The following is a 9,384-nucleotide window of genomic DNA, read 5'->3' on the forward strand; positions in this document are numbered from 1 at the left end:
AAAATGTAAAGTTTTGTTCAAGGAAAGACATCATGGGCAAATGTAATAGGCTTCAGAAAGGGAAAAAATATTTGCAGAGTCTAACACGGATCACGTTTTGTTTGTTTTGCTTTGTTTTAACAAGAAAAAGAGCAACACAAATAGAAAAATGGGCAGAGGGTATAAACAGGCAACTTACAGAAGAAAAAAACCCAAAAGACCAACCAGGGTGTGCACAAGGTCTCAAACTCATTGGTAATTGGAGGAAGGCACATTTCAACAAGCTGTCATTCTACCACGAGTCTGGTAAAAATTTGAGTCTGGTTTAGTCCAATGAGGTATCACACATACGCATCTCACAATAATTCCGCTCCCGGGTGCCTTCCCAAGGAAATCATGGGACCCTGTGGGCGCCCGCACGAGGATGTTCACTGCAGCGGTGTTTATGGGGTGGGAGCTGGAGGTGGGCTGGGTGTCCACTCTAGGGCAGCGAATGGGAGGCCCAGGGACCACACGCCAAGGACTCCCATGCAGTCCTCGGGAGCCAGGGACCAAGTGTGCCCACGGGAAGGGAGAGCCAGACCAGTGATGGAGAAAGTAAAACCAAGATCTATGAGACCAGGCCACGTGTGTCGATTACAAATTAGGGACATAAAACAGAAATACCCGTTTTTCAAGATTAAAAAAAGGAGACTCATTTACATAATAGAACGGCTCCTGGTGGGGAAGAAGGAGGAGAGAAAGGGAATAAAGAGGAAGAATAAATGAACATGAGAGGGGTTTGGGAGGAATAAAGGCCTTGAAGGTCATGCTGAAGGTCTGTCGTACAAACAAAGGGCAACCCTCTTCCGTGTGCATTAGGGCCTGGTCACAGGTATTTGAATGAAAATTATCCAGGTGATTCTAACGTGCAGCCAGAATTGAGAACAGGAGCATGGCTGAGGGGGCCGCCCCACACTTTGTCACTGCGTCACTGCTGGACTCAAACCTCCTGCCCACCTCCTGCCAATGCCCCAGAACTTAGAAAGAGGGGCCCAGGAGAGCATCTCATGCCTTCCCCCATTTCAGAGATGCAGAAACAGGTCCACGGAGGGGAAGGACCTGCCCAGGGTCCCATGGCCTGGGAGGACCAGGCCTAAAGTCTCAGGTCCCCCGGTAGTGTCTGTGGCGGGCCTTGAGCTGGGCCGCCGGGCTGCAACATTGAACAGGACAGACACGGTCCAAGGAGGCCCAGACCCCAATGCCCCAGGGCCAGGCGGGTAAACATCGGGGAGCAGGAAAGTGGTGCCCCATGTGCCCCTCTGAAGCGTAGTCACTTCTCAGGTCACTGCGGCCTTGTGGGAATTTGGCCCCATGATGCCAAATGTCCAGATTTTTCTTTTTTGTTGTTTTCTTCGTAAGAAATACCTATTTTCAGGGCGCCTGGGTGGCTCAGTTGGTTAAGCGACTGCCTTCGGCTCAGGTCATGATCCTGGAGTCCCTGGATCGAGTCCCACATCGGGCTCCCTGCTCAGCAGGGAGTCTGCTTCTCCCTCTGACCCTCTTCCCTCTCGTGCTCTCTATCTCTCATTCTCTCTCTCTCAAATAAATAAATAAAATCTTTAAAAAAAAAAAAGAAATACCTATTTTCATACGACAGCTCTTGAATCTGAAAGATAGGCAACCAACTCAGCACGCTGAACAATATCACGTGGGCCCTGCAAAATCAAGGGAATAGCTAACCAACCTGAGGTCACACAGCCAGAAGGTGGAAGAGGCGGGATTTGAACCCAAGCACACGGGGCCCACGAGTCTCTGCACATCCCCACCAGGCCACAGCCTCCAGGACTGGGCAGGCCTCCCTTGCTAAGGCACCTGCGGGGCCATAGGACCCAATAGGAAAGTGTCAACTTGACCAGGGCCAGGCCCCAGAAAGGAAGCTCAGAGGAGAGACAGTTGTTCAAGAAGACTCAGGACTGAGAGGTGTTGGGGCCGGGAGTGATTTGGGACAGCACACGGGGTCCTGGCCTGTGGTGTGGGGAGGTGGGGACAGCTCACGGCCTTTCCCCGAGAAGACCAGAAGCATCTACAGAAGTCTGGGGCCCCGCTGGGTTAAACAAAGGTAAACTCTCTCCCTTTCTTCCTCCCTCCCTCTCTTCCCTGTTCCTTTATCTCTGAATTTCTCTCTCTCCCTTATTCTATCGCTTCATCACACTTAGTACTTAAGCCGGTAACCCAAACCCATGGTGCAAAATGCAAAAGATTCCAAAGGGGGTAAGTTGCAAAATCAACCTCCCTTCCTCCCTCCCCCAGAGGCAGCCCCTGGTAGAAGTTTCTGGCTTCTCCTTCCAGAAATGTATGCACGGGCCAGGAAAGACCTACATGCATATGCAGATTGTGTCCCACTTTGCACAAATGTTCGCATAATGTCCACATCCTTCTACATCGTGCTTTTCCTTCCTAACACCGTGTCTTGCTGGTGGTTCCTTGCTGGTAGGCCAACAGCCACCTCACTCCTGTTGGTGGCTAGAGTATTCTTCCACGGAGCCTGTGAGCCAGGACTTATGGAAACAGTCCCGGTCGATGGACCGCCGGGAAACGCGCAGCTGTTCGCTGTTTTGAACAATGCCACAGTAGAGATCTTGCCTATATTTTATATTTGGCACATGGACACATTTATCTTGTGTACATACGCCTTGCCTCCTCCCCCACCTGCCACTGGTCTCCATCCTGCCCTCTGCCCTAGGTAATGCCCTCTCGGTATCTCTAACCTTCTAGATCCTTCTCCGCCTCCGGTCAACCTTGTCCCAGTCTCTGTCTTTCTCTTTCTTTGCTTTCCTCCCCACCATCCTCCCCCCCCCCCCCCCCCCCCCCCCGCTTCCTCTTTTCCTTTAAGGCTCTCCCATTTCCCTCCTTCTTACCCTACCTCATCCCTGCCTCTCTGTCGTCCCCTGTAGGATGAAGCTGGCTCACCGCTTCCTCCACCGGCCCGTCGGGGTTTATGTTTGGGGAAGGCAGCACCCAGCCCGGCTTATCTTTCTCCCATCCCCTACCCCCCTCCTGACCTGGCTGGGCTTCTTCACCCCTGCAGCCCCAGTGGAAAACCTACTATCTGTTTCCCAAAGCCCCCAGGTGCCTGCCCTCCAGAACCCCACCATTCTTTTTCTACCAGTAAGATTGGGTGGTGGGGGTGATACTGGTTTTTCAGTGGAAGCCGTGGGAGCTACACTCGGGCAGCCTGGACGTGCTTTTTCGACCGGACAGAGGCTCCCCTCCTGCCTGAGGTCGGCCTTCTTGTCCTCCCTGCGCGGCAAACAGAGCAACCAGTCTTTGTCAGACCTGAGCTGGGGACAGACCAACAAACAAAAAAACCCCCCAGACCCGCCCAAAGCCCTGCCCTGGCAATGCTGACATTCTCACGGGGTGACACAGTTCATGACCAAGTGAACAGATCCACATACTCATAGGTATTTATAAATCATACTGAGCTCAAGACAAAAAGAACGGGGTGTGACGGTAGGGAATAGCAAGGGGGGGGGTGGAAAATTGCCCTTGGCTGGGGATTTATACTTATGTATAGCCAACAATCACAAGCCTGTATTGTTGGGTAGAATAAAGCCAGAAGGGTGTGTGTTATGAAGAGGTGACATTTGAATGGAGATGAAGGCAGCCACGCAAGCATGGAGTGGAAGGCGGGGTAGGCAGCAGGGGCAGCATGTGCAAAGGCCCTGAGACACAAAGGAAGTTGGAAGATCAAGGACCAGCAAAAACACGGGACACCACGAATGAGGGGAGAGTGTGGGCCACTGCGGGTAGCCCTGTGGGGAGGAGTTAGCCCCAGCTTACATATGGGAAACTAAGGCTTGGAGAAGGAAAGCCCTTCACCCAAGGACACAGGGGGACAGGGTGGGGACTGTTGAGCTCGGGCAGCCTAACTTACGCTCTGAACCACCAGGACAGTGGTTCTCAGTGTGGGATCCCAGACCAGCATCACCTCTCGGCCCACCCCAGAACTACTGAATCAGGAACTTGGGGTGGGAACACGGTCTGGAGCTCAGCAGTCTGCGATTAACAAGCCTTCTAGAGGATTCTGACACAAAGTCAAATTTGAGAACCACTGAGCCAGGCTCTCCCACCTCCCCAAATGTTGTTCCTGTCCTCTGAGGGATCCCTGTCTGCCGTGGGTTGAATGGTGGTCCCCCAAAAGATATGCCCACAACCTAATCCCCAGAACCTGTGAGTGCGACCTTACTTGGAAGGGTTTTAAGGAAAGCAGAGCCATGGCCAGATGGCTGATAAGAGGAATCATCCCAGGAGTCAGATACTAGTATGAGGAACCTGGACCCCAACCTGAGGCATCCTGCCCAGGGATGCAGATCTGGGGGCCAGGCTGCCAGGATTCAAATCTCAGTTCTGCCACTTCCGGGCTGTGTAACCTTGGGCAAGTCACTTTACCTCTCTGTGCCCCAGTTCCCTCACACTAAAGTGGGCTTAATAATAACAATACCTACCATAGTGAGTGCGTTCGATTAATGCATATGGAGCGCAGGCGCCCAGCTGGCTCAGTCAAGGGAGCAGGCGACTCTTGGTCCCAGGGTTGTGAGTTCAAGCCCCACGTTGGGGGTAGAGATTACTTAAAAATATAACCTTAAAAAATAAAATACATGGAATGCATAGAGCAGTGCTTGGCTCAGAGTGAGCGCTTCACAATTGCTATTATTATTGTTACTATTAGAGCTCATTCATTTCTTCACCTGGCGACATGGTGATGCCTCCCAGATCTGTGTCTGCGCTGTGACCTCTCTCTGAACTCCCACCGCATACATCCAGTCACCTCCTGGCACTGTCCCTTTGGATGTCCTGCGCTTAACACATCCTCGATGGAATGCCCCATTTCCTGTCCCCCCCCCAATGTGTTCTGCCCTCCGTCTTCCCCTCTCGCATAACAGGGCCACCTTCTGTCCACTCCTCAAGGCCAGTCACGAGGAGATCCTGGATCTGCGCTCTGCCAGGCACTCCATGACCCCACCCTGGTCCTGTCCACCCTCCTCTCCCTCCTTGCTGTTCGCCGGACCCCCTCTCAGCCAGAGATCAGTTATGTTTCCTCCTTTCCCACCTTCCCTGAGATGTCACTTAGAATGCATTACACCTACGTACCTACAAGATAAACCTATGCACTGCCCCATTTCTCACTGATCTCGTCGCCCCTACATTCCCTCTGCTCCGGCCTCCCTGCTGTTCCCCAAACACACTAGGCTTGGTCCCACCCCAGGGCCTTTGCACTTGCTGTTCCTGCTGCCTGGACACGCTCAACTCTTTCCCCTTCTTCAGGTCTCCACTCAAACGTCACCTCCTCTGAGAAGCCCTCCCTAACTACCTTAGTTAAAACAGGCTTCCAGCTCCTTTTCTCTGTCCCCACAGCCTGTTCTTCACCTCCACAGCAGTTGATACTGTTTGTCAATTAACCAGCTACCCCTTGACTTGTTGAAGTTGTCAATTAACCACTCCCTTCCTGCACAAGGCCAGAAGCCCCGTGGGGACAGGAAGCTGTCTGTTTCTTCACCATTATATCCCCGATGCACAGGGCTTGGGGATGTAAGTAATAGTATTACTTAATAAGTATTATTACTTATTATTCCTTAGTACTTAAGTATTTGTTTAAAGAATAAGAGGTAGAAAGGCAATGGGAAACTAGGAATCCTTGTTTCCTGTCTCTACTTTTTCTTCACATCAATAGCAGCCTATGAGGCCCACTGTTGGACACCTTGCTCTTTTCACTTAACAGGCTTGTAGATATTTTCTTCTTAGTATGGATACAGAGTTGCTGTATTCTTTTTGTTTTGCTCCTTATTGAGGTATAACTTACATACAATAAAACACACCCATTTCAAATGGATAGCTTGGTGAGTTTTGACAAACGTATTCTCCCATATAACCACCACCACCATGAAGACAGAACTTCCGGGGCGCCTGGGTGGCTCAGTTGGTTGAGCATCTGACTTTGGCTCAGGTCATGGTCTCAGGGTCCTGGGATCAAGCTTTGTGTCTGCGCTTAGCGCGGAGCGGAGTCCGTTTGTCCCACTGCCCCCCCCACCCCTCCCCCTGCTCATGCTCTCTCTCTGCATGCGAGAGAGAGAGAGAGAGAGAGAGAGAGAGAGAGAGAGAGAGCGCGAGCACAAGCCAGGGGGAGGAGCAGAAGGAGAGGAAGAAGCAGACTCCTCATTGAGCAAGGAGCCCAATGTGGGGCTCGATCCCAGCACCCCAAGATCATGACCTGAGTGGAAGGCAGATGCTTAACCGACTGAGCTACCCAGGTTCCCCCTTAATAAATAAAGTCTTAAAAAAAAAAAAGAATGAACTTCCTCATCTCCCCAGAAAGCCCACCTCCCACCTCCATGCCTCTTTGCAGTTGACCTGCCTCGGCCCGCACCCCACCCCCCACCCCAAGTCCAGGGAACCACCGACCTCCTTTCTTGGATTCTAGATGTCCGCTGCCTTTTCCAGCGTGCTCCCTAAACGGAAGCACACAGCCCGTGCACTTTTTGGCTTGGCTTTTGTCACTGCACGACGGTGTTTGGTTTCGGCAAGTGCTTGTACGTTTGAATACCTAGCTCCTTTTTCTTACTGAAAGATAGTGTGGACGTGGCACGACTTCATCCTGTTGATGGACCCTCGTGTTGGTTCTTAATTTGGCACTGGTAGGAACAAGTGTTGTGTGCGCGCCTTTGTGTGGACGTGTGCTTCCACTTCTCGCTAAATCCTGGGAGCGGTGGGACGGCCACCATGCAAGACGGGAGGCCATCTGGTTTTTTGTTTTTGTTTGTCTGTTTAACTACTCTCCACACCCAACACTGAGCTTGATCTCACCACCCCAGAGATCAAGAGCCACCCGCTCCCCGGACTGAGCCAGCCAGGAGCCCCGGATATCTGGTTTTATAAGAAATCGTCAAGTTGTTTTCCAAACTGGTCCCATGATTGCTCATGCTCTGAATGCTTTGTGACCCATGAGAGGCGGCTTTAGGGAGTGGTGGTACGTCAGTCACCCAGGCCTCAGCCTGTTCAGAAAACAGGTCCCCACACCAGGACCTTCACCACTTGAAGGTGGAAGGAGGGGATGTTTGAGATCCACTTGGCTTTGCGCCCCCGATTCCTCAGATTTAAGTAACAGTGTTTCTCATAGTATGGCAGGCGCAGGAGAGATGCTTCTGAAATTTTCCATTCTGGGGCCCAGAGGGACCAAGGCCGACTCCTGGCAGTGGGACTGGGGAGGACACATTTTGAGTGAGCATCCTGGGTGAGTCTGACATGCCGTAAAGCTTGGGACCACTGAGTGTGGGTTGGGGGTGGGGGGGGGTAGGTGAGAGGAAAAGTCATTCCAGGTAGAAGGAACTTTGGGCGCAAAATGCCTGAGATGGGAGAGAACAGGTCAGGGAAGCAGGGACCAGAAATCCAGTCCTCGAATGCCAGCCAAAGAGCGGGGATTAGTCTCCTGAGGGCACTGGGGAACCATGGTGGGTTTAAGTGGGGGCGTGACTGTTTGGGTTTGGGCTCTTGTAAGGCCCCTGTGACTGCCATCTGTGTGTGTGCATGCGTGCGTGTGTGTGTGTGTGTGTGTGTGTGTGATATAGAAGGGGTGAGGACCCCAGGAAGGAGATGATGGGAAATGTGGTGTGGAAACTGTCGCAAGCCGGGGGGAGGGGGAGCAGGCAGAGGAGGGGTGTGGACCCCATTCTGCACACTCTTTGCTGCAGGCCACTCCCTGCCTTGGATCCTGACCTGGGGACGACCGACTCCCCTCACCAGACACCCCCGCTCTGGCTCTGCCCCCTTCTTCCTCCTCCCTCACGCTTCTTCCTGCTGCTCAGGCTCCGGTGAGGACCGGTGGGCTGGCGGCCAGATATGGGTATGTGCTTGTGTGCTCGAGGTGGCCGGGGGAGTGTCTCCAGCTGTACGTGCGCTCTGAGCTCGCTGAGTGTTTGTCTGAGAGTCTCCTGGGACTTCCTGGTGCATCTGGGCTGCAGCCCTGGGGTGCACTGGGTGAGTTACTAAACCTCTCTGTGCCGGTTTCCTCATCGGCAAAATGGGTATAGCAATAGTATCTACTTCCTAGGGAGGATGTGGAGATGGAGTTAATTACTCAGAGCCATGCCTGGCACACAGGCAGCCCTCAATTATATAAGCAGCATCATTTGGGTGTGAGCTGAACTCAGTGTCCCGGGCATGTGTCTGTCGTTGGCGTCTTGCAGGAATCTGGGGCCGGAAGTGCCCCTGGAAGCATCGGGGGTTATCTGGGGCAGCATGGGAGCAGGCCTGCGAGGGTGGCCTCTCTTTCCTTCTCTGTGCAATGGGAATAACTACAGCACCCCACACACGGTCGGCGGGTGCGCAGGCAAGCCTTGCGCTGGAGGGCGTGTTTACGCGCGCCTATTGCCTTTCCTTTGTCGATAAAGTGCAGCTGATAGTGGTGTCCTCCTCCGTCTCTGTTCCTGGAGGATGACGCGAACTGGTAAGCACCGAGAACAGCACCCAGTACCCAGAAAGCGCTCCCTGTGGAAGCTGCCATTGGCACTCGGCGCCTGCGCTTGCCTGGGCAGGATGTGGGGTGTGGGATGTGGCCCAGGCAGGAGGCGGCCGTGGGCATCTGGCCCTACAGGTTCCTCGTCACCCCACTTCCTCCGCACCCCGACCTCTTGCCCCCACCATTGCCCCATCCCTCACTCCCAAATCCCCAGGACCTCTGAGGGCAGAGGCTTTGGTAGCCGTGCCCTCTGCCCCAGGCCCCGGAAGGGGTACAGACACCCCCCAAAACCCAGGTGGGGTTACTTCTCCCCTCTCTGCTGCTATCTCAGTGCCTCCCTGGGGTCCCTCCATCTCTGTGCCTCTGAGTGTCTCTCTGCCCTCCACTTTGGTTTCCAGAACAGGAAACGTCAGGGTCCCAAGGGGGTGTCCCAGGTGAGGAAGCAGCGGAGGCAAGACCTCCTCCCTCCTCCCAGATGAGAGTGGGGGTGGGGGAAAGAGGGGGTCTTCCTTAATGAACCTCTTAATCCTGCCGCGCCGGATCTTAACGAGGGGGAGGGACCTCATTAGAGGGCAGGGAGCCCTGACATTAGCTCCTCCGTCACACCCCTCTCCCAGGGCCAATGCCTGGGCCCTCAGCTGGCCCTGGGGAAACTGGGGCGGGAGGCTTGGGAAACCGAAGAGGGGCTGGGGGCCCGGACTCCTGGGTCCTGGAGGAGGGGACGACCTGCACTCCTGGGTCTGACGGAGCAGGGAGCTGGGTACCTGGCCTCCTAAGTCTGAGGGTGGAGGGCCCGGGGACCCGGAGCCTTCCCCTAACACACCCCTCTCTCCAACGCCCCGCCCCTCCCGCCTCCAGTTAACCCCAAGCCTGCGGAGGAGCCGGGGACAGTCGCCCGGAGCCCACGG

Source organism: Zalophus californianus, chromosome 17 (genome assembly GCF_009762305.2).
Source record: "Zalophus californianus isolate mZalCal1 chromosome 17, mZalCal1.pri.v2, whole genome shotgun sequence".
Taxonomy (NCBI): Eukaryota; Metazoa; Chordata; class Mammalia; order Carnivora; family Otariidae; genus Zalophus; species Zalophus californianus.